Consider the following 27500-nt stretch of genomic DNA (forward strand, 5'->3'; position numbering starts at 1 on the left):
TCCGATTTTCCGATTTCCGATTCGGATTCCCATTAAATGCCCTAACACTATTATATAAAAGTCACTTAATGTGTGTGTGTGTGTGTGTGTGTGTGTGTGTGTGTGTGTGTGTGTGTGTGTGTGTGTGTGTTTGAATTCTTTCGTTATAGTGTCCGAAACGCCAAAGCTTATCTTTAGCAAATTTTCATACAAAGGTAGTTTATATGTCTGGCAGTGTTCTTAAATCTGTATCGTACAGAAATTCATCCGATAAGTATCGACAATCGAAAAAAATCCGATCCTAAAATAATCTTTGTTATAGATAAAAATAATTTTTACAGGGTAATATTTTACGTTACAGGTAATAAAATCTCAACAAATCATAAAAAAAACAACATTATCGGCATCTGAAAATATAGCTCAATGGTAAAGCATTAGACTATCGACCGAATGATCTTTCTGTTCAAGCCCGGTTGTAACTCAGCATTTAAAAAAAAAATGTTGTCTTAATTATGAATTCTATTTACTAAGGATAAATTATGTACCATTTAAAATCACTGCAAATCATTTCTTCCTTTGCCTATATTAAAACTAATCATAAACCAGAAGTGTCTTTTCAGGACATTCATCGTTAAGCCCAAATATTAGCTGACATTTATTTATTTTAGCTAATTAGTCAACCGGGCAAATTAAATTATTGTAATATATAATAATCGATAGAGGATTGATTCAATAATTATACATACACAATCTGCATAAATTAAAATATCATATGTAAGCTTATTGGCAGGCGTCCAGCTAGTATACACACACACATATGTATATATATATATATGTGTGTGTGTGTGTGTGTGTGTGTGTGTGTATGTATACACACACACACACATATATATATATATATATATATATAATTATTTACTGTAATAATTATTAAATACCTACACAGTAGTGTTTCATCCTTTCGGGAATCATCAGTGCAATGTGTCAAAATTAACACCAGTCGAGAGATTCGAAAGCCGCAACAGAAGTCATGTCTGGCTTCATTAGCAAGCTCCTAATCCATTCGGCTACCGCCAACCGCGAGAAATACAGTTGTGATTTAAACATTTATTCTTTTTAAATGCTTCTAATGTCAGTCAGAGTGATTTAATAATTATACGACGATCTGCGCATATGGGCTAAGTTGACCGACTCATTTCAACTGAAAGTGCTGAACGATAAGAAACAAGTTTCTTAAAAGGGCTGGCATAATTATTTACTATAATAATTATTAAAAACCTAAAACCACTAGTGTTTCACTCTTTCGGAAATCATCAGTGCAGGGTGTCACGATTAACACCAGTCGAGAGATTCGAACCCGGCAACAGAAGTCATGTCTGGCTTCATTAGCATGGACCCAATCCATTCGGTTATCGTCAACCGCAAGAAATACAGTTGAGATTTAAACATTTATTCTTTTTAAATGCTTTTAACGTCAGTCAGAGTGATCTAATCATTATATGACGATCTGTGAATACATATATATAAGCAGGGCGGGGGCGCACGGCTTTGTCCGGGCGTAAAACGCACTTTATTATTATATTTTTATTTGTCCAAATTTCGTATATATTATTATTATTATTATTATTATTATTGAGTCGTGATTTCAAAAATAATAATAAAAAAAAGACTTTAGGTGCCATCAGTTAAAATCGAAATCAAAACTGTAGCATTCAAAGCCAGTGATGCTTCCACTGTACCACGCATGTAAATAATGAATGTACAAAATATATAGCGATTTTTTAAAAAATTTGATCCATTTTGGATCCGTTAAAATTTATTTTAATCGGCTACAGATGCATAAAAGAACGGACCGTAAAAAATCCCATCATTTAATCCCCCTCCCCAAGGCCGCTCTGCGACTTTTACTTTCGGAGAGATAGAGTTTGAAAATATGGAGGCAGACAGACCGACACGCATACATATAGCCGTTTATATATATATATACATATATATATATATATATATATATATATATATAATTTTTTAGTTTTTTATTGAGCCCATAATAAATTTACATTACTGTTTCCATTGGATTTTCACCCCATGAGATGAGGTAGAGTACCAATTTCATCGGAATTTATAGGTGGACTGAAGTTTAAATTTACAGAAATGGATAGAAAAGTTATTGGGGGGGTATTAAATAGAGAGGGAGGTCGTGTGGTAGTGTGAGGAGGTTTTATAGTTGAATTTCAGTTGTGAAAAAACGTTAAAGAGCTTCTATTAGATACGTTTGAAAAAGGAGACGTTTTATCTTTTTTTTTACCTTATTTCCCTTGAAAAGATATATATATATATATATATATATATATATATATATATATATATATATATATATATAGAGAGAGAGAGAGAGAGAGAGAGAGAGAGAGAAAGAATAAATAACTAAATGTTATATTCCAAAATGCTGACCATCTTATTATTTATTCCTTCATTTCAGTTGATTGATACAATTCTTGAGAGTATGTGTTTCGTAGTGCAAAATCAATCACTTAATTATTATATCAATCAGTGAATCTATTATGCCCTTAACTCATCAGAAGAAATAGCAACACTCAATCCATGAAAAGGAATTGAAATCTGATTTGACACGGTAATAATCCAATACTATTATGTATGAGTGTTGCGATTTCTTCTGATGAGTTAAGGCCATAATAGATTCACTGATATATGTAATAATTAAGTGATTCATTTTACGCTACAAAATAGATACTGTCAAGAATTGTATAAGTCAACTGAATTAAAGGAATAAATAATAAGATGGTCAACATCATGAATTTTGGAATATAGTTTTCTTTTGTCATTTATTCTCTATATTGCTCTGTAATTACATTTAGCCACTTCAATAAGAATTGATTATTAGAAAATATATTTCTACAGAAATATATATATATATATATATATATATATATATGTATATATATACATATATATATAGTAATCCACATACAGTACTGTTTCGCTGTTTCACAGCTCATCATATATATATATATATATATATATATATATATATATATATATATCAGAATATAGCATATATATATATATATATATATATATATATGTATATTATGGCAGTAGAGTTTAATTTCCTATAAGTACATCCATTAAAACAACATGTGTCTACTAAAAAGTGCTCAATAAGTGAACAGAGCAGGTATATTAAATTTATTTATAGAAACATTGATGGCTACATATGTGCATACATGTTTCTGTAATAAACCGTTATTGGGGAGATTACGTCTTCAGGCCAAGAAGTAAGGGTAATTCTTAGCCTGAAGACGTAATCTCCCCAATAACGGGTTATTACAGAAACATGTATGCACATATGTAGCCATCAATGCGTGTATGAATAAATTATATATATATATATATATATATATATATATAAAAGTGAACGTGTCTGTGTGTGTTGTGTGTCTGTGTGTCTGTGTACATTTCCCTACGCAATAACTCTGTCAATTTTTAATCTACAGACATGAAATTTGAGATACAGGGTACTGAGATTTGGGAAAATGTATGTGATCGGGTTTCGGTCAGATATTTGACTTTTAAGGGTCAAAGTTCAACGATTTGACCTTTGAGAACTCTACCAAACTCCTCCGACAATTTTGGTTCTAAACACTTGACATTTTAGATATAGGTATAGTGGACATGGATCTAACTTAATAACTTGATTTGAGCCCAAAACAATAAATATTAAGGGCTCATAATAGGGGTCAAAGTTAAAATAATTACCTTTTTTTGTTGTTTTTGTTCTTTGTTTTACTCAACATAAACCTCCAAACACACGGGCAACGCCGGGCCGAAATACTAGTATATATATATATATATATATATATATATATATATATATATATATATATATATATATATATAAGTGAAAGTGTCTGTGTGTGTGTGTGTCTGTGTACATTTCCCTACGTAATAACTCTGTCAATTTTAAACCTACAGATTCGAAATTTGATATACAGGGTTCTGAGATTTGAGAAAATCGATGTGATTTGTTTTCGGACAGAAATTTTGCGATTAAAGGGTCAAAGTTCAACGATTTGACCTTTGAGAACTATATATAAATCCCCTCCGACAATTTTGGGTCTACACACATGAAATTTTAGATATAGATTTCTTGGACATGGATCTAACTTAATAACTTTATTTGAGCCGAAAACAATTAATTTTAAAGGGTCATAATAGGGGTCAAAATTTAAAAAAATTTGACCGCTTTTTATTTATTATTTTATTTTATTTTTTTGCTTAACATACACCTCCAAAAACCCGGGCAACGCGTGGCACCCATGCTAGTATATATATATATATATATATATATATATATATATATATATATATATATATATATATATACGTGTGTGCGTGTGTGTAAAAGTTCATATGATAATCGTTGTTGGTACAGCAGTGTTGTTTCCAGCTTTCACCAGCTGATTACTCATCATTCAGACACAGGTTTAAAGACTGAATCATTATTACAAGTAGTTGAGAGCAGTCTCAAAGTGTTTCAGTTTAAAACATGTAAAAGCTCGGTCTCAGAATAGTTTTTATTATTAAAAATTTAATTTCTACTGTCTGATCTCCATCGGCTTGATTATGGAAGAAACATTGTAATATTGTAATACAAGATATTGGTAAATAATTATTAATAATCCAATTTAAATTATTATTGTTATTACTTATTATCATTATTATCATAATAGTTGCTGTAGAATATCTTATTTGCATTAAATTAGTTTTCATTTTAAAATAAAGCTGTTGCCAGGGATGCTGAGAAAATGGTGGGATCCTTCTACCGCTCCAGAAGATATCTCACTACTGATGCAATTCTCTATCTGTATAAAAGCCAAGTACGTCCAAGGATGGAGTACTGCTGCCACATCTGGGCAGGAGCTGCTAGAAACAGCCTATCCTGCCTTGACAGAGTACAAAATAGACTTCGTGGTTTAGTGGGGGATGCCCTTTTCTCTTCCCTGTTACGTCTCTCCTGTGGGAGAAAGGTTACAGGGAAGAGAACCTGTCTTTTTTTTATCGTTATTTCCATGGCAGGTGCTCGTCTGAGCTCCAATCCCTCGTCCCCCCCCCTCGCCAATCTTTCACGAGAAACACCCGTCTGGCTGAAACTACTGTCAATAATTTTCCCCACTCTTTATCTGTGCCTAAATCCAAACGTAGATTCCATGAGCAAAGCTTCTTTCTTAGAACTGCACGCCAGTGGAACTCTCTGCCGCTTCCCTGTTTCCCACCTGACTACAACTTGGACGTCTTCAAGTCCAACATAAACAAACTCCTGACGAACCGCCTCCTTAAGTAAGACACTCTATCAAAACCCCCAATACTAATGATTACTACAATACTATCTCATTGATTACTGTACACGCAATAACCCTTATCCCTGAGTGGTCTTCGGGCTTTGATAAGTGGTGACCCCCATGTAAAAAAAAAAAATGTATTATTTCTTTGATGATTAAAACCTCAAATATTATATTAGTGAAAAATAGAAGATTGTCTTATGACTAATAGGTATGAAGGGGTCCACCAAGATAAAAAGACAGGAAAAGGGGCCCATGAGTAAAAAAAAGTTGAGAACCACTGGTCTACAGCAATCGCACAGGGACCGGGCATGAATCTCAAAGAACATGCGGGCACTTGTAGCAATCAGTTATTCGTCACCGTAGGGGAAACCGTTCATACCAATTTCCACTATCCAGTTCCCTCTCGGGGTAACTGATCCCCCTCCCCTTCACTCTCCACGTTAAAAAACGGCGTTGTGCCTAATTTGCTAATGTTGCGTTGTGTGCACTCAGTCTATATAACTGCGTGGACAAAATGGTCGCCGGACAAGTTTACCGACGAGTGTATATTTTGAATGACAACTAAAAGACTCGACTGTTTACAAAAGAGTTCGAGTTTATTTTCAACAATCTTTCTTTACACTTTTGTCGGCTGTCATTGACTCCACTAGCGAGGAGAGAGGTGTTGTTAGAGATAGGTGGCGTGGCGGGGGGTATTGATAGATGGCAGGCTCGTTCTCTCCGCGTCGGCCGCTACTCTCTTTTAAAAACCAAAACATCTTTGTTCATATTGATATCGGTCACGTTTCTCTAGCCCAGCTGCGAATGTCTCTGCATTCCAATCTGGTTATAAAATATTTGTTGATGTTATTATTTTCGATTGTAGGCCAATTTCCTTTTGTTTGTTTGGCCTTGAAACATAACCGCGTTCCAAAATGTGTGTCACTAGCTCAGGTGTCATGGTTCCAAAATGTGTGTCACTAGCTCAGGTTGTCATGGTTGAAACGTGACCCTCATCTCACGTTCTTGGCTTGCCTCTCCGATTTCTTCAGCCTGTCCCCTTATTATACAACACTAAGTGGGGAAGCAAATAAATACCCAGTCAATATACAGTTTATTTCCAACTGAACACTCACTTTTAAAATGACGACTTTTAAACGTTTTCGGATTTGCTTGAAACAAATATCACATTAAAAACTGGCACTAACAAATAGTTTTCCTGATAATGAGACATTGGTCTTTCTAATGTAATACGTTATGATCTTCAGTGGTCGCCTTTTTCTTTTTTCAAACTGCAGACGATAAAGTAAACAATGCGCATGCGTGTAACTTGTTTTCACCGCAGATAAAACACCGTGGTTACCAATCAAAACGGTAGTTATGCACTTATTGAACCATGCTGAAATAATAAGGTTATTATTTAAAAAGCCATTCTTAACATAGGGAGAGTAGTGTGTTTTCTAACTATTGTGCACTTTCATCTAACTATTTAATAAAAAAAAGATATCGTAAGACTTTAGTTTAACTTGAAAAAACTATTTGAAAATAGCGCGGTTCAATAAGTTCATTAAAAACTATTAAGTAATGCATTGGAAAACACGATGCCTTAATGTCAGTAAAAATATTTGTCGGTACTGTGATATTCGTTTTCAGCATACCCGAAAACTTATAAAAAAAGTAATTTAAAGGCGAGTGTTCAGTTGGAAATGAACTGCAAATCGACGCAAAATTAGACGACGTTTGTTTATTGTGGATTCTTTGGGAACATTATATATATATATATATATATATATATATATATATATATATATATATATATATATATATATATATATATATATATATATATATACACACACAATCCCGACTACAATAAAGAGCCACACACACAGACACAGACACACAGACACAGATACACACACAGACACACACGCACACGCACACACACAGACACACACATACACACGCATACACACACACACATATATATACATACATATATATATATATATATATATATATATATATATATATATATATATATATATAAGTTTCGTGGTTATATTGAGCTTTTCCTTTTTGGCTAGGATCACCTTGAAAGTATTACTTCAAGTGATATCTAGCAGGATTTTTCATCTGATTTCTATTAGTGTCTTATCTCGCTTATATTTATATATATATATATATATATATATATATATATATATATATATATATATATATATATATATATCTTTTTTAATGGTACAAAAACTAGACAGCGCTTTAAAAAATATTCAAACAAATCCTAAGTGCCTCGTACAAATAAACTCACTAGGAGTTAATCGTTGATGCAAAAGATGAAAAAAAACAAATGCCACACAAGAGATACACGAGTAAAAAAGGCGAATTATATTTCGTGTGAAATATATATTCAATAATATAAAATATATGTACAATTGAGATGGGTGAGGGGGTATAAAAAACGATTTAAATATATCTCCGAGCATGTCTTAAGGTTTTACAAATACTTTCTGTCGGTAAAGCGAAGGCTTGCATGAAAAACTGAGACTGACACCAAAATCTTTAAATAGGTTTTAGAGTCATCCCAATTGTACATATATTTTATATTATTGTATATATAATTCACATGAATTACCGTTCTCCTTTTTTTTTCCTCTTTTTCTAACTCGTATATCTCCGAGTATTTGCTCTTGTGTGACAATTTAATTCGTTTTTGCATCTTTTGAATAAACCAATGATTAACTCCTGATGAGTTTGTGGTGCGAAAAGCGCCGCTAGGTTGTTCGTACGTTATTTTCCGAGTGGTATATATATATATATATATATATATATATATATATATATATATATATATATATATATATTTTTATATATATATATATATATTTATATATATATATATATATATGTATATATATATATATATATATATAATAGTCCTCGCGCGAAAGAGCAGGGCGCAAAATGTTTTAAACAATAATAATAATAGAATAACAATAACAAAAACTTTCGCTAGCGAGGACTACTATTGAGCGTAACCAGTTATACAGTCCTTTTGAAATTTTCATCTCTCTTTTTCTCGTTATGTACTGAATATTTGTTAATCAAACCTATATGAAATATGTTCTTTATTAAACTTGAAAGATTTTCTATTCTAAAAAAAGTTTTTTTTAAATTTAATCTAAAAAAGTTATTTTAAAGCTTTTGTTTAAAAAAATTCAGATTTTCTCATTATTCAGACCTGTATTACAAAAAGGGAGTTTCAAAAAACGAATTGTGGAAACTGAAACAGAGAGAATATTCAGACCTGTAATAATACAAAGAGGGGGTTGCAAAACTGAAGTGTGGTGTGAGGAGAAATACAAACTGAAATAGAGAGAAGGAGAGTTTTAAAATATAATCTTTAAAAGATAAGACACAAGTTAGAAAAACATTTCATCCAAGGCATGAAAATTGTTAAACAAAATCTTTTTACTATAGGCTTTAAAAATAAAGGTACAAGATGCAATTTGAAATTTATGTATCTTCAAAGTGCACTTTTATAAATTTTACAAAGTAAGGTATAAAAATTTAATTTAAATTGAATCAAAAAATTACCTTGTATTTATTTTATGTAATGTACATTCTGTTGCACTTTAAAAACATCTTTAATCTAGCAATTAATGATATAGATATAAAATTTTCAATGATTTCTTTAAAAGTGCAACAGAATGTACATTACATACAATAAATATGAGGTAATTTTTTTATTCAATTTAGATTAAATTTTTATATCTTACTTTGTAAAATTTATAAAAGTGCACTTTGAAAATAAATAAATTTCAAATTAAATCTTGTACCTTTATTTTTAAAGCCTATAGTAAAAAATATTTTGTTTAAAAATTTTCATGCCTTGGATGAAATGCTTTTCTAACTTACATATCTTACACACACACACACACACACACACACACACACACACACACACACATATATATATATATATATATATATATATATATATATATATATATATATATATATATATATATATATATATATATGTAATAGAGGGAATTAGACCTCGAGTCTAAGAGCAGAGTTTTTTTTTTTTTTACTTTTTTCTTTTTTTCTCTTAATTTAATTCCTGGTTTTCTATTTTCATTATTAACATTAAATTTGCTGGAATACCCGCCTTACTTACTACAAAAATGCAAAGTTTTATTTTGCTGTCTAAAACTTCTTCCAACCCCTAAATTTTTGCTGATGTGGTTATGTTCCAAGGCAACACCTTTGTCAATTATTGTCAATTTCCTTTTGAAACTGATTCATAATTTACAATTATTAATCTTTTTACTATACTTTACAATATATATATATATATATATATATATATATATATGTATATGTACGTGTGTGTGTGTGTGTGTGTGTGTGTGTGTGTGTGTGTGTGTGTGTGTGTGTGTGATCCGATCTTTTAAAAGGAAGAGTTACTTGGTGTATTTGTGTCGTGGACGTTTCTGAAACGATTGTTCCGTCCCGGGAACGGCACCCAGCTCCCCCGGATGTGAGACACGATCAAACAATAGAAATATTGACGGGTCGATAGGGTGGGGTACGTGGGGGTGTTACATCCTCTTTAGTAAAGAGACCAATGCACTATCAGTTCTGCTGTCATGATCCTATTTTGTTAGGGATTACCTTCACCAATTTTTAGGAGATTGTATCTGTTCTGCTGCCAGGATAACATACGTAAAATATTTTGCTCTTTTCCTAGCGCGATTCTCCCAGGTATTTCCTCCTTTTATTAATGAAAGAATATTATATGATCATTCCTCATGATATCATTCTTTTTATGATTAATTGCGCTTTTTGAAGGATTGGTTCTATACTGTTTATTCTCTTGTCGTGACATCCTCCTCCAAGACATTAATATTTAGGGTCCTTAATCATAACAATATACTCTTGCTAGTATATATACAGTGTCACGCAAAAGTATTGGATGCATTACATTTTTCTTCATAACTTTAATTAGGGTTCAAGATTTTACCTAAAATTTGGTCAGTATATTCCTATTACTATTCTAACTAATATTTGCGGTAGTTATTACAAAACTAAAGTTTAGAAAGTTTATATTAAAGGAAAAATATAAATTAACTAACGCAAAAGTATTGGATACATTGATTTAATATTTGGTTGCATAGCTTTTACTGCGTTCAACAGCTTCCAATCGCTCTCTATAGTTGCACACATTTTTTTCTGCAAAGATATGCAGGTATTTTGCGCCATTCTTCTTTGCAGAACTGTTCTAGTTGTTGAATATTTTGTGGATTCCTCTTGTGAACATTGATCTTCAATATTTTCCACAAATTTTCAATTGGTTTGAGGTCTGGAGACTGACTGGGTCAAATAAAAACGTCAATTTCGTTATTTCGAAGCCATTCTTTGGTTAGTTTAGCAATATGGTTGGAATCATTGTCCTGCTGAAACACGAAATTGCTCTTATGTCCCAACAAATCAGCAGATTTCTGGAGGTTTTCTCCCAAATCGCCCTGTACATATGTCCATTCATTCTACCATTAGTGATTTCTAGTTCACCAGTACCTTTGGATGAAAATTACCATCATACTATAATCGGACCACTGCCAAACTTTACTGCAGTAATATTATTCTTTTTGTTATAGACGGTGCCATTTTTACGCCATACATGTGTTGCTGTGTTTCTTCCAAAGATTTCGATTTCTGTTTCGTCTGACAAGATTACCTTGTTCCAAAATTCTTGTGGTTGTTTCCCACATGTTTTAACATAATTCAAACGTGATCTGACATGTTTAAGCTTCGATAATGGAACCTTTCTGGGGCACGATTTAGAACTCTACTGATTGTATCCTTGCTCGCATTAATCCCAGCTTTTCTGAGGTCGGTTTGAATTTCACAAAAGGGATGTTGTACCTTTATGCTTACCCACCTTGATTTTTTTTCGTTTAATTTCCTTGGCCGACCATATCTTGGAAGATTTGCAACAGCTTCACCAGGAGGTTTAAACTTTCTAATAACGTTTCCAACTGTACTAAGTGGTAGATTAAGTCCCCTTGATATTATTCGATACCCTTTTCCTTCTTTGTGCTTATCAATGATTTTTTGACGAATGTCTATTGACAACTCTTTAGTTTTAGGCATTTTTATAAAGGAATTGGTTGAGTTGTCAGGAGTGAGCCCAAACTGAAAGAATTTTATAAAATTATTTAATATAAAGCTCTCTGATTAGTCACTGATAACTCGTTTGCATTATTGCAACACGCTAAGCAAATGCCATTTAAATTTATTTCAAAAAAAGAATTTTTTAAAAGTGTATCCAATACTTTTGCGTTTGTTAATCCATATTTTTCCTTAAATATAACTTTCTAAACTTTGATTCTGTAATTATTACTCCGAATATAATTTAGAATAGTAATAGGAATATACTGACCAAATTTTAGGTAAAATCTTGAATCCTAATTAAAGTTATGAAGAAAAATGTAAAATAGCCAATACTTTTGCGTGGCACTGTATATATATATATATATATATATATATATATATATATATATATATATATATATATATATATAACAGACTATGGATACTTACTGTAAGGGTGCTTGGGCGTGAAACTTTTATGGCAAGAGTTGCACAATCTCAAAGTACAGCTCTCCTTGGATGCCATATTCTTATTCCAGTGGCAAATAGAATTTTAAGACGACTGGAAACAATGCCGACATAAGCGGAGAGCACATACAGCGCCTAGTACACCCAGATACGCACGCATACTGTACGGGAGCAGGCTAATAGTTACTTAATTCGGTGATCTGACGGGAACCAGTGTGTCAATGTGATTATGCTAGTATATATATATTATAAATTATATTTTAAAAAAATTATATATATATATATATATATAGCGAGATTCGAAATCGGGACCCTACGGTAATGAGCCTAAACCCCTTACCTCTGACCCATCTCGCCAACTGTCCAGATATATTGCGATTTGCTTAGATGTTGTTTGTTTTGGTTTTAGCGATATGTTTGGAATTAATTCAATTATTTACAAAAGTGCACTTTTACCTGTCAGTGGATAATCACATTAAAAAAATATAATATATATACCGCTCCCCATGTGGTACCAAATTGGTTAAAGGGAAAATTATTCCCAACTCGCATTTAGGTAAAAATGCACTTTCGTAAATATTTGAATGGGTTTAGGCTCATTAACGTGGGGTTCCGATTTCGAATCTCGCTATATTCAGTCACTCTGATGAGTCGTGGACGATGAAACACGTGTCAGTGGATAATTACATTTAAAAAAAAAATAATATATATACCGCTCCCTATGTGGGGGTACCAAATTGGTTAAAGGGAAAATTATTCCCAACTCGCATTTAGGTAAAAATGCACTTTCGTAAACAATTGAATTTATTCAAAACATATCGCTAAAACCAAAACAAACAATATATATATATATATATATATATATATATATATATATATATATATATATATATATATATATATATATATATAAGGACGTAAACATTTGCATATCTATTTCTCTATCATTTCTATTATAATCGTAGAAGAAGCCATTACTGGTTTCCATTCGTAATTGAAACGGATAATATGAAAATGTAGAACTAGAGGGAGAAGAAAAAAGAAGACAATAATAATAATAATAATAATAATAATAATAATAATAATAATAATAAGAAGAAGAAGAAGAAGAAGAAGAAGAAGAAGAAGAAGAGGGAGAAGAAGAAGAGAAAAAAGAAAAAGAAGAACTAGAGGGAGAAGAAAAAAGAAGAAGAAAAAAAAGAAGAAGAAGAAGAAGAAGAAGAGGGAGAAGAAGAAGAGAAAAAAGAAAAAGAAGAACTAGAGGGAGAAGAAAAAAAGAAGACACAGAAGAAGAACAACAACAAGAAATAAAAAAAGATGAAAAAGGAAAATATCTAAAAATTCTAGAAGCGGAAGCCATCAAGTCAACCAAGATGAAAGCGAAGATTAGAAAAGATTAACTAAAAAGAAGAAATCAAACGAACGAACCTAAATTATAGAACAGAAATGAAATAGAAGATATAAATGTGTTGGCATAATTCTGATTGAGATACTCTTGAAGCGGACAAAAGAAAAACTCAGATACCCGGATCAAAAGATCGCCAATCTAATGAGCCTTCATCACGCAACGGATAGGAAGTATTATAACGTACTTCATGTAAAAAGGAAAGAAAGGGAAGAGGGCTGATGAGGGGTAAGACGCCGTGGACGATCCAGTACAATGACTAAAATATACAAATTAATATTATGGAAAGGTTCATTAACAACGCCCCCCCCCTAAAAAAATACCGCCATCATAAACATTACAGAAAGCATCGAAATTAGCGTTATTGAAAAGGGAGACAAATCAAGATTGTCATATTACCGTAACTTCACTAAAGCTTGCAATTTGCCAGGTGATATCCGCATGACGAACACTACAACTTGATTTCAGTTTGTGAACGGTTTCCAAACTGTAGAAAAACAATCATTGAAGGCAAAGTCGAATTTATAGAATAATTATATAACTGATATTTGTGTAAATTTGAATAGAATATGCATATTTTCTATTCTAATATTGTTTTGTAAACAAGCTAAAATGTATAAAAGCACTATAAGTAGGCCTATGACAACAGAGTATTCTTATAATTATTTTGACTCTCGAGTATATATCCGATACAGACACATTTAATCATCCGAGAACCACATCAGCATATAAAATATCGACGGATACACACTCGAAAGTTAAAACACTGAAAAGCATATGCTGTTGTCCTAGTCCTACTCATAACATATCTATCTCTCTCTCTCTCTCTCTCTCTCTCTCTCTCTCTCTTTATATATATATATATATATATATACTTACTTGCTATTTTTGGAAATTATATATATAGATAAATATATAAAGACTGCTGCAACCAATTCCTGTACCTTAAGCTTCAAAAGTGAATGTCCCTACCGATACAAGACCGCAATTATTATCAATTATTAATCGAGCGAAATTGGTCTCCTCAAATAGAAAAATATTCTATAGTGAATTAAAGAATATCAAACAGGTCCTGATAAATAACCAATTCCCCAATTTCTTAGTAGAAAAACAAATTAAACGAACAATTAGAAGCTTACACCAAACTAATAATAACCAAATTAACAATCCCCACCTCATCAATATATTCTATCGCAACCAACTACAACACAACCTTAAATCAGATGAAAAAGCACTAAGAAATATAATACATCGATAAACATCCCCGGTCCATAATAGGATCCGATTTATCATTTATTATAAAAAAAATTAAAAACCGCTAATCTTATTAAAAACAACGCTTCCCGGACAACAAAATCAATCGATGAAACCAATATCGTCTATCAATTTAAATGCCCTTTGGGAGGATGCATCTCCAACACTAATAGCTACATTGGACACATGCCTAATGCATTGTCCAGACGATTGACTCTACACCTTACTGACACAAGCTCAATTTCCCAACACCTAAAACAACATGGCTGCCCACATTCCCAGTTTAGAAAAATCCTAGTAGAAAATACAAAAATCCTCCATATGGATTCAAACGTTAAAAGATTAAAAAATATTGGAAACACTATATACAAAAAAACTAAACAACCAAAAATAAATTATGTAAATTTGGAAAACAGTAGTAACATTCTGAAGTTCCTTGGTACGTGACAATTCAATATATATATGTGTATGCACACATATGGTTAGGTGAATATATATATATATATATATATATATATATATATATATATATATATATATATATATATATATATATATACAGGGTGCCCACAAAGTCTGGCTACATAATCTACAGGATGCTTCCACAAAGTCTGGCTACATATAGTAGCCAGTCTTTGTGGACACCCTGTATATATATATATATATATATATATATATATATATATATATATATATATATATATATATATATATATATATTGTAATGTAAAGTTATAAATAATAATTTAAAAATGTAACTTCTATACCATATTGTAAATCACGCTTTTAAAAACATTGGACATTTATTTTAGCCACGTCCTAACACGTAAGAAAGAAAGGGAAAATCCTATATAGTTGCACACGACACGCTTCACTTGTTCAAGAAATTTAAAAATAATTTGAACTGAATCATATAAAAGCATCCAGATTTTAAACGAACAACAATCAAACACTGTCTAAAGACGACTGTTGAAAACTCAGTCGAAAGTACTTGCAAAGAAGAAAGAAAAAATGGACCAAGAAGACTATCTTACACAGATACAACCGAGAAACAAGAAAGACAATTAGAAAAACTGAAAAACTACAAAGAAAGCTTATTAAGCAAGAACACTCCGTGCTATTTAACAATACTTGTTTAATGAAAACTTGCTGCCTAAATACACAATATATATCTATATAATACTAAAAGTCTATGGATCTTGTATGTTTGCAATCAGATTTCCGGTTTTCAACATCCGGTTGCGCATGCGTAAATAGCAACGTCTTCAATCCGTTATTCCAATTCCGGAATTTTTATATCGCTTTTAATACAAACAATTTCATTTAATTTGATCAAATAGTTATTTATATATACAAATAATACATAGATTCATAGATAATTATAATATATATTATAAAATCTATTTATCTATGAATCTATTAATAATATGAAATATTACCCTATACAATTTATGGAAAGAAAACACCACTCACTTTCCCTCTAATAGATTTCAACACTCCTACTCCCTCTGTTTTCGTTACGTACGCGAGAAATAGTTACGTGTATTTCATTTAAAAGATGATATATCAAAATTTGAATTTAACTATAATAAGGATTATGATACCTGTTCAGTGCATATTTACCTATAAGTATGACCAACCACTTATAATTCAGTAACTGTAATTTAAAAAAAAATAACAATTATAATAAACAGAACGACTCGTAGAAATCAATCTATATTCTTTTTTCATTTTAATATACTTTCATAGAAATGCTTCTGTTATGTAAAAAAAAACTATTTTCTTTATGGCACAAGTGTCACGCTCATACATGAATTCCATAGCTAATATAACGTACTGACCCAACGGGTCACGGGTGGTCTAGTATATATATATATATATATATATATATATATATATATATATATATATATAAACTGGCTAGTTTATCCATTAAAAGCGTTGAGTGAAATTTGAAAATGAAATAAGATACGTGTTGAATTGAACACGTTGAAGCCAAATAACTGCAACGTGATTTTTCCCCTTTATAAAATAAACGAGTGTTTTTTTTTAAAGTGAGGTATATATTTCGGAGATAGACTCCCTTTTCAATCTATATATATTTTTTCTCTTATTCTTCGCCATGGTGTCGAGTGGGAGAATGTGAGTTGAGTCCACGTAATGTTATTTTATAAAGGAAAAAAAAAATTCGCGTTGCAGTTATTTGGCTTCAAAGTGTTCAATTCAACACGTATCTTATTTAATTTTCAAATTCCACTCAACGCTTTTAATGGATAAACTACCCAGATTTTTAAACCACGCGCGACCACGCGTTATTATCCGGCTACATATAAATTCGCAGCTAACATCACGTGGACTCAACTCACATTCTCCCACTAGACACCATAACGAAGAATAAGAGACAAAAATATATATAGACTGAAAAATCTCTCTCTCTCTCTCTCTCTCTCTCTCTCTCTCTCTCTCTCTTTAAAAAAATACACAATCGTTTATTTTATAAAGGAAAAAAAATCGTGTTGCAGTTATTAGGCTTCAAAGTGTCAATTCAACACGTATCTTATTTAATTTTCATATATATATATATATATATATATATATATATATATATATATATATATATATATATATATATATATATATATATAGTATGAGGCCGCCCGGCATTGCTCGGTCGTAAAATACGCTTAAATCTGATAATTTGATTAATGCAGGTTTCGTAATTATTATTTAAAACTTAATCGTGACTCATTAACGAAAATGCTATTTCAAGCTTTAACGTAACTCGCTAAGGAGAATGCTATTTCAAAATAGCGTGACTCCCCAATGAAAATGCTATTTTAAATTTTAGCGTGCTTCGTTAATGAATAATCAATTTAAAACTAGAGTCAACGAAAATGCTATTTCAAACGTTAGCGTGACTCGTTAATGAAAATGCAGCTTAAAACAAGCGTGACTCGTCAACGAAAATGATATTTCAAACTTTAGCGTGATTTGTTTACAAAAATACTATATAAGACTTTAGCGTGACTCGATAACGAAAATGCTATTTCAAACATAAGCGTGACATTAATGAAAATGCAATTTAAAACTAGCGTTACTGTCAACGCAAATGCTATTTCCAACTTTAGCATTACTCGTTAATAAAAATACAATTGAAAACTAGCGCGACTCTTCAACGAAAATGATATTTCAAACTTTAGCGTGACTGGTTAATAAATATGCAATTTAAAACTAGCGTGAATCGTCAACGAAAATGCTATTTCAGACTTAAGCGTGATTTCTTCATGAAAATACAATTTAAAACTAGCGTGACTTGTTAACGATAATTCTATTTCAAACTTCAGCATGATTCGTTCATTAAAATGCAATTTAAACTAGCGTGATTCGTCAACGAAAATGCTATTTCAGATTTAGCGTGATTTGTTCACGAAAATACAATTTAAAACTAGCGTGACTTGTTAACGATAATTCTATTTCAAACTTCAGCGTGACTCGTTCATTAAAATGCAATTTAAATTAGCGTGATTCGTCAACGAGAATGCTGTTTAAGACTTTAGCGTGATTTGTTAACGAAAATGCAATTTAAAACTAGCGTGACTCGTCAATGAAAGTGCTATTTTTAACTTTAGCGTGACTTGTTGATGGAAATGTAATTTAACACTTTAGCGTGACTCGTAAACGCAAATCCTATTTCAATCTGAGAGTATCAAAACTTGATCCCATGTAATTATTGCGTTTCTGAAATCTTACAAACATCCGAGGAGAAAAATATTTTTCTCAAACGATCAAGTACACAACCAATTAGTGTTCACCAACGAATTTTCCGACGGTACTTTTTATCCTGTTTTTCTGTGTTCTATAATTCGTAAACCTCTTGAACTTTTTATGAGCACACACACACATACACACACACACACGCGCGCGCGCACATATATGAGCGTACATACACCGACACACACGAATACATCTATACAGAAACAAACAGAACACACAAAAAATACGCAACTAAAGCAATAATCACGCCCAAGCTCGCACGCATGAAAACACCAACACACACACAAAACGGCTCAGACAGACACATACAGGCACAAAAAAATGTTACCTTCTATATAAATAAACCAATAGATAATAAAGTAGTAGTCTGTGTGTTAATTTGTGAAAAATATTTAACCGATAAACAGTTAAACTACTGGTCACATAACTCTGAAATAACCAGCAGTTATCATATAAGACAGATGTGTTTTAAAGAGTAAAATTTTAGTTTGTCTGGATGAATAACACGTAGAGAAGTCGTCAAGGTAAAATGCAAAATATTCATATGCCGACATTTCTATTAGTTTGAGCATGCGTAAATTAGTCATAACCACGAGTGATTAATTTGATATATTTGCACGCCAGGGCGGGGATGTATGTGTACACGTGACCGTTTCTTTTAAGTATATATGTGCGTACGTGCGCATGTGTGTACCCGTGCTCACGACCGCTAACTAACCCCCTCCAAACAATTAACAACAAATTAAAAACTAAAAATAAATAAACCGAACCATAGCCCCCCCCCGCCTCCAAACAAAAGCGAACACCCAACAGGTCAAGACATACTTACCAAGAAATCATCTCACCAAGGAGACGCATAAAAACTTTAACATTAAGACTCGAATTTTAAGGTACCCCCTCCTCCCACCCCACATATTCCCCTTTCCTTCCATGTATCCCTATGCCCTCAGCCACACCAGAAATAAACTTCCCAGGCTCTCCCCCACAAGTTCCTTAACCCCAAAACTAAAACATTATCGACATACCAAGCGCCCCCCACCTTCTCCCCTTGTTCCCTTCCTCTATTTCTTCCGCCCTCCTCGCACCCCCCTGACCTCATTCACTCTTTCACTCTCTCATCCCAAAATAGCGAACATTTCTGTAAAAATCTGAGGATGCTACAGACGGCCAAAAAAAACGAAACAATAATGTAACTTAACAGAAAGATACAGTAATAAAAAATAGAACGCATATTTGCTCTACAACGGTATTGAGCACTTTCTTCAGTTTTTATTAATTACCATTTCCACTATATATGTATATATATATATATATATATATATATATATATATTTAACTTTGACTTTCCATGTCTCACTGACTTTAGCAAATAGGGTACATACCTTTATAAATATTTGCTAATATTTTCTCCTCTGATGAGATGGTAGAAATCGAAACCCTATAGGTTAAGGACATTAATTTTTTAAAGTATTCTTTGTCTTGCTTAGAATAACAAAACTCTTTTATATGAAACTCAAACACTTCATTTCAATAAGGGTTTTTGGAATATTTGCTCTATCTTGCATATCGAACAATTCTTATTTAGATGGGATAATACTTATAGAATATCACTGCCAGTAATATTTTTTAAATCTTATAATCACAGGTTTCCATAGCAACTGATTGTTAAATAAAATTATTCTGAAGTATATATATATATATATATATATATATATATATATATATATATATATATATAAAATACGTGATACCTAGAGCTAAAAGAAGACTTTTAGAGTCAGCACTAATATAAACACTAATACTATTACGCAAAAAAGGGTTTATATATATATATACATACATATATATATATATATATACAGTGATGATCATATTTATTGGCACGGTAAAATAAAAGTTAAATTTTGTCTAATAAATTCTAAAAAAGGGATTAAATTAAAGAAAATAACAAAGTATATTATGTATTTTTAACTGGCCTTTCCGATGCAGCAATCGGATTTTAGAAAAAATAAATAACAAAGGAACAACAAACATAATTGCAAAAAACCCTTGTTCAAAATTATTGGCACGGCTTTGTTTTTCTTTTAGTATCAGTATAATATCAATCAATTTCCGGTTTACGTGCTTTCTGAACTTTTTTATAGCCATATTATGCTTGTTTAACGCTAATTCAGTGAATAATTTTTTTCAGATATTTTTTAGATAGCGATTTATTTAAACTAGTATAAGTGACTAAATTATGATTTTCAATCGCCATGGTTAAAACTAAGGAACACAGCGAAGACGTCAGGAAGCTTGTTGTAGCATGCCATACCAATGGGGAGGGCTATGATAAGATTTCAAAGAAGCTAAACCTTCCCAAATCCACTGTTAGAGCCATAATAAACAAGTTCAAATCGCAAGGCCACGTTATGAGTTTAGAGGGTAGAGGGAGAAAAAGGATTCTTTCCCCAAGAGATGAACGGAAAATTGTTCGACAAGTAAAACAAAACCCAAGGATCTCTGTTGGGGAGATTGTTGATGAACAGAGCACCTCTGGAGTGAATGTATCTCGACATACAGTTGGTAGAGTTTTGAAGAGAGCTTGTTTAAAAGCATGTCGTCCGAGAAAGACTCCCTTATTGAAGCCTATGCACCTGAAAGCAAGGCAAGCCTTTGCAAAACGTCATATTGATAAAGATGTTGCAGTCTGGAAACGTGTTCTATGGACTGACGAAACGAAAATAGAGTTATTTGGCCATAATAAAGTGTCTTATATTTACAGAAAATCTGGCGAAGCTTTCCTGCCTAAGAACACCATACCCACAGTGAAGCACGGTGGAGGCAGTTTGATGTTTTGGGGATCCTTTGCTGCCTCTGGACCAGGGCGACTTGTTAAGATCACAGGTAGCATAAAAAAGAAAGATTATGTTAAAATATTGGATGAAAACCTGAAAGACTCTGCTAAAGAGCTCTCACTTGGTCGTCGTTGGTGGTTCATGCAAGATAATGACCCAAAGCATTCGGCTAAACTGACTAAGAAATGGCTTGAGGACAATCATATTAATGTTTTGGAGTGACCATCACAAAGCCCAGACTTTAATCCAATTGAAAATTTATGAAGAACATTAAAATTGAGGGTAATGCAAAGGAAGCCTAAGAATCTTATTCAATTGGAGGATTATTGTCAGGAAGAGTGGGCTAAAATTACTACTGAAGAGTGCAACAACTTGGTTGTAAACTATGAAAAGCGACTGAGGAAGGTAATCAAGGCCAAAGGCTATACAATTGATTATTAAATAAATCGTGCCAATAATTTTGAACAAGGGTTTTTTGCAATTATGTTTGTTGTTCCTTTGTTATTTATTTTTTCTAAAATCCGATTGCTGCATCGGAAAGGCCAGTTAAAAATACATAATATACTTTGTTATTTTCTTTAATTTAATCCCTTTTTTAGAATTTATTAGACAAAATTTAACTTTTATTTTACCGTGCCAATAAATATGATCATCATTGTATATATATATATATACATATATATATATATATATATATATATATAGAGAGAGAGAGAGAAAGAGAGGTAGGTAGATAGATAGATAGATAGATAGATGGATAGATATGTGTGTGCCTATATATATATATATATATATATATATATATATATATATATATGAATATTCAATTATTCAATAGAGATTTGCGGCTGTCATAATAAATACGAAATCTGCATGAATTAGAATAAAGTCAAGTGTATTTTACGACCGGCAAGATCGTGCCCCCCCCGCGAGTGTACAAATAAATCACAGCCACATTAAACACAGCCACACACTAACACGCACACAAATACACACAAACAAACAGACATGTACACAAACGCACACACACAAACACAGGCACAAACGTATACTATCATAGATAGGAGACATAAAGAACTGTAATATTTTAAATGAATATATAAACGGAAAGAGGAGATGTATTTTGATATCATGATAAAACGTCTTTTTATTTCTATACTAGCACGCAGACCAAACGTTGCCTGGGATTTAATAAGGATCAACGAATGTTTAACCCTCCCATATTATATTGACATCGAAATCGGCGAAACTGACTATTTTCTCACTCAAATCGATCGATGGCTATAAAAAACGTTTTAAAGGAAAATTTGTATCAAATCTTATAAAGTTTTAAGAAAAAACTTGTGTCAACTCTCATACAATTTAAAAGGAAAAATTGTATCAAATTTTATGAAGTTTAAAAGAAAAGCTTGTATCAAATCTCATAAAATATTTAAAAAAAACGTGTATCAAATTTCATAACGTTTGAAAGAACAGCTTTGATAAAACATCAAGGTTTAATAAACAGGGTCGTATTAAATTTATAGGAAATAATTGTATTTCATCTCATGAAATTTTAAAGAAAAACTTGTATCAAATCTCACAAAATATAAAAGAAAACTTGTATCAAATGGCATAAAGTTTAAAAGGAAAAACTTGTATCAAATTTCATAAAATTTGACAGAACAGGTTTGATAAAATATCATAAGGCTCAATAAACAGGGCCGTATTAAATTTATAAGAAATAATTGTAGTGTATCTCATGTAATTTAAAGAAAAAGCTTGTATCTAATCTCAAAATTTAAAAAAAAAGCTTATATCAAATTTCACAAAATTTAAAAGAAATCCTTGTATCAAATGGCATAAAGTTTAAAAGTAAAACTTGTATCAAATTTCATAAAGTTAAAAAAAACGTATCAAATCTCATAAAGTTTAAAAGATCAGATTAGATAAAATCGCATACGATTTACTAAACAGGATCGTATTAAATTTTATAAGAAATAATTGTATTAAATCTCATGAAATTTTAAAGAAAACCTTGATCAAATGGCATAAAGTAAAACTTGTATCAAATTTCATAAAGTTAAAAAAACGTATCAAATCTCATAAAGTTTAAAAGAACAGATTAAATGAAATAGCATACGACTTACTAAACAAGATCGTATTAAATTTTATAAGAAATAATTGTATTAAATCTCATGAAATTTTAAAGAAAACCTTGATCAAATGGCATAAAGTAAAACTTGTATCAAATTTCATGAAGTTAAAGAAAAACCTATCAAATCTCATAAAGTTTAAAAGAACAGATAAAATAAAATAAAAATAAAATAAATAAAATAGCATACGATTTACTAGGATCGTATTAAATTTTATAAGAAATAATTGTATTAAATCTCATGAAATTTTAAAGAAAACCTTGATCAAATGGCATAAAGTAAAACTTGTATCAAATTTCATAAAGTTAAAAAAACGTATCAAATCTCATAAAGTTTAAAAGAACAGATTAAATGAAATAGCATACGACTTACTAAACAAGATCGTATTAAATTTTATAAGAAATAATTGTATTAAATCTCATGAAATTTTAAAGAAAACCTTGATCAAATGGCATAAAGTAAAACTTGTATCAAATTTCATGAAGTTAAAGTTAAACGTATCAAATCTCATAAAGTTTAAAAGAACAGATAAAATAAAATAAAAATAAAATAAATAAAATAGCATACGATTTACTAGGATCGTATTAAATTTTATAAGAAATAATTGTATTAAATCTCATGAAATTTTAAAGAAAACCTTGATCAAATGGCATAAAGTAAAACTTGTATCAAATTTCATAAAGTTAAAAAAACGTATCAAATCTCATAAAGTTTAAAAGAACAGATTAAATAAAATAAAAATAAAATAAATAAAATAGCATACGATTTACTAGGATCGTATTAAATTTTATAAGAAATAATTGTATTAAATCTCATGAAATTTTAAAGAAAACCTTGATCAAATGGCATAAAGTAAAACTTGTATCAAATTTCATGAAGTTAAAGAAAAACGTATCAAGTCTCATAAAGTTTAAAAGAACAGATTAAATAACATAAAAAATAAAATAAATAAAATAGCATACGATTTACTAGGATCGTATTAAATTTTATAAGAAATAATTGTATTAAATCTCATGAAATTTTTAAGAAAACCTTGATCAAATGGCATAAAGTAAAACTTGTATCAAATTTCATAAAGTTAAAAATAACGTATCAAATCTCATATTTAAAAGAACAGATTAAATAAAATAAAAATAAAATAAATAAAATAGCATACGATTTACTAGGATCGTATTAAATTTTATAAGAAATAATTGTATTAAATCTCATGAAATCTTAAAGAAAACCTTGATCAAATGGCATAAAGTAAAACTTGTATCAAATTTCATAAAGTTAAAAAAACGTATCAAATCTCATATTTAAAAGAACAGATTAAATAAAATAAAAATAAAATAAATAAAATAGCATACGATTTACTAGGATCGTATTAAATTTTATAAGAAATAATTGTATTAAATCTCATGAAAAGTTCAAAAGCAAAGAATGGTCATACTAACCTTGTTTCAATTTATTGTGCACATTTGCCCCCGTAATTCCTGATGTTGTCCTCTCCAACTTCTTGCACCTTCAGAGTCTGCCAATTATAAAAGAAAACCAATGCACTTTAACACCAGTGTCCAATTTCGGGTTGACATGTAACTCACAGCATGTTTGCAAATGAGATGTTTTGAAAGCGCAAAACAATTAAAGAATGTTTCTATCTGTTTATCCAGGAGGAGAGAGAGAGAGATAGGGGAAAGAAAAAGAAGAAGAAAAAGATGATGAGGATGATGATGATAATGATGATGAGGAAGAGCGACTATAGAAAGAGAGTGTTTCCTTTTTGCAATCTCATTGCATGTCTGATTGTATCAATATATCTGCAACTGTAATGTCGGAAGAGGTTTTTATATTAAAAGAAGTACAGCGAAAAAGCCGTGAAAATCTCTAACGCAGCTTAAACTTGTCCCGACTTGTGGTCGTTCGGTTTTGCTTTTAAGTGAATTGTCTCTTCCGTATTCTTGTATGAAATGCAACGCACCGACCAAAGATTGGAGGTGGGGAGAGGGCAGGAAGAGAGAGAGAGAAAAAAAAGTGGATAAAGGATAAACCGGGTTGGAAACCGCCCAGCCCTTGTCCCTTTTGACCTGGTACTTGATGGCCGACAAGTAAGGCTAAGCATAATCGTATCAAGAGCACAGATCATAGCATCAGCAGCGGTGATATCAATATCAGTAGAAGCAAGCCGCTTCCAAATCAAAACGGATATATTTCTATTAATTACGCACTAATACATCCTGCAAAAAGGCATGAACTCGCAATCCCCTTATCATATGTAAAATAACTATCGCTGTGCAAGTGATTGGACATTATTTTTACAGCGTGTCTAGAAGGGTAATACTTTTTTATTGTTTTTACCATTGTCTAGGCAATAACGCTCATCAATTTGAACATTTGCGAACATGATTCTTCAATGAGATTTGTCTTCTGTATTCGAAGCTATTCTATTTCACTCTATGTTGGTAAATAAAAATTATACTGTACATTCAAGAAGTGTGTATATTTTTTAGATGCCTTGAATTACAGAGTGGAATAATACATTTGTCCTCCAGAAAAAAAAATACCAGAAAAACTACACTTTATTTTTAAACTTTTATTGAAAAAAATCAATTCAAGTAACTTGATTATGTAGTAGAGGTGATATTTATTCAATGTAGCCGCCTTCAGCCTCAATCATCGCCTAAATACGGGTCAGGAATTGGAAACATGCCTTTTCCAGAAGCGCCGGCGGGAGCTCGGGGAATACTCGGAAGATGGCGCCAATCAGGCTGGCTTTAGTGTCGTGGAAGTTCATGTTGGTGATTTTCTCGACGTATGACCAAACGAAGGTGTCCAGCGCGTTCGGACCGGGAAAGAGGAAGGCCAGTGAGAGAAGAGTACAAAGTTTTAGTACTCCTTCTTAAGCCAAGCCTGGGTGTCTTTGGACTTGTGGGCCGGCGCCGAGCCCTGCTGCCACACTCTTAAGCACATGCAGTTACACTTTGGTGTTGATTTTGATGCCGATTTTGAAGATGTGAGGTGACATGATGTAGCCCTCAGTTGAAACCACACTAAAGACAGTAACCGTCTCCAGAAACTTTGTTTTCATCACCCTGGGAACGTCCCTGTTATTCGTGGCAATCGACCGACATATTTCGAGGGTGCTAGCAATGGTCTTATTGGCATATCTTATAGCTTATAACACATATCCTTGAGTGGCCTCTGGGCCGTGAGAAGTGGTGACTCCTTTGTAACAAAAACAACTTGGATTGGTAGAGAGCATGAGTTGTACTGCGGAGCATCTCCGTTCCCGCTCGTTGAACATTGTGTCACTTTCAGACATCATAGAAGGCTCCTATCGCTCTTGAAATTTGTACACAACTGGTCAACAGCAGCAGAAAAATAAAACCGGTTTTCACCAAACGGAAATAAAATCATGTCGTCTTTTCTAAGGTGACCATTTTATCGTTCCACCCAGTATTTCCTTGAAAAGGCATGAACACGTATTCCCCTTTCTTATCATATGTCAAATAACTAATGCCGTGCAGCTTATTTCAAATAGTATTTTTACAGGATGCCTAGAAATGTAAGAATGTATTCACACTATTACTGTTTTCAGCGTTTTCTAGAAAATAATGATCATCAATTTGCACATTTGCAGACATGATTCTTCAATCACATTTGTCTTCTGTTTTCGAAGCTATACCATTTCAATACGGTCATAAATGAAAATGTCATCGTCATTAAAAGCGTGAGTACATTGTTTGAGACACCGTGTATTATTTAATACTGGCAATGAGACCCGAATTTACCCGGGATTGAATGAGGAGCAATGAATGTTCCACACTTTCAATATTTTAACTGCCATATCGAAATCGGTGAAATCGCCCATATTTTTTTAAAATAAAAGCGATAAATTGCCTATTCTAGTCGGGAACCCACTGTGGTGCTCTGGGAGAAAGCTTCACGTGCATCTCCGCAGTGACTTAGTTCACAATACATTGTTGTGTACATTACACTGTAGAGAACCTACAGCTTGTTTCATAAAATTGTTTTATATAATTGCTTATATTACATAAACATACATAAAAGTACACAATTAAAACAACAAACACGCACACATATAAAAAAACAACCGCACACAAAAATAGGCTCACCCAGACACATACAAGAGCAGATAATCATA

The 27500-nt window shown here is 31.7% G+C and overlaps 1 protein-coding gene across 1 annotated transcript in view; it reads right to left on the reverse strand.

The window, feature by feature from the left end:
• LOC145254639 (uncharacterized) overlaps positions 1-27500 on the reverse strand; it is a 455334-nt gene that overhangs the window by 137468 nt on the left and 290366 nt on the right. Inside the window, exon 2 of the transcript XR_013863782.1 lies at positions 24793-24869. The gene's annotated coding sequence lies outside the window, so the exon portion shown is untranslated. The remainder of the gene's footprint in view (positions 1-24792; positions 24870-27500) is intronic.

Source organism: Euprymna scolopes, chromosome 30, assembly GCF_053919585.1.
Source record: "Euprymna scolopes isolate OS-2025 chromosome 30, ASM5391958v1, whole genome shotgun sequence".
Classification (NCBI taxonomy): domain Eukaryota; kingdom Metazoa; phylum Mollusca; class Cephalopoda; order Sepiida; family Sepiolidae; genus Euprymna; species Euprymna scolopes.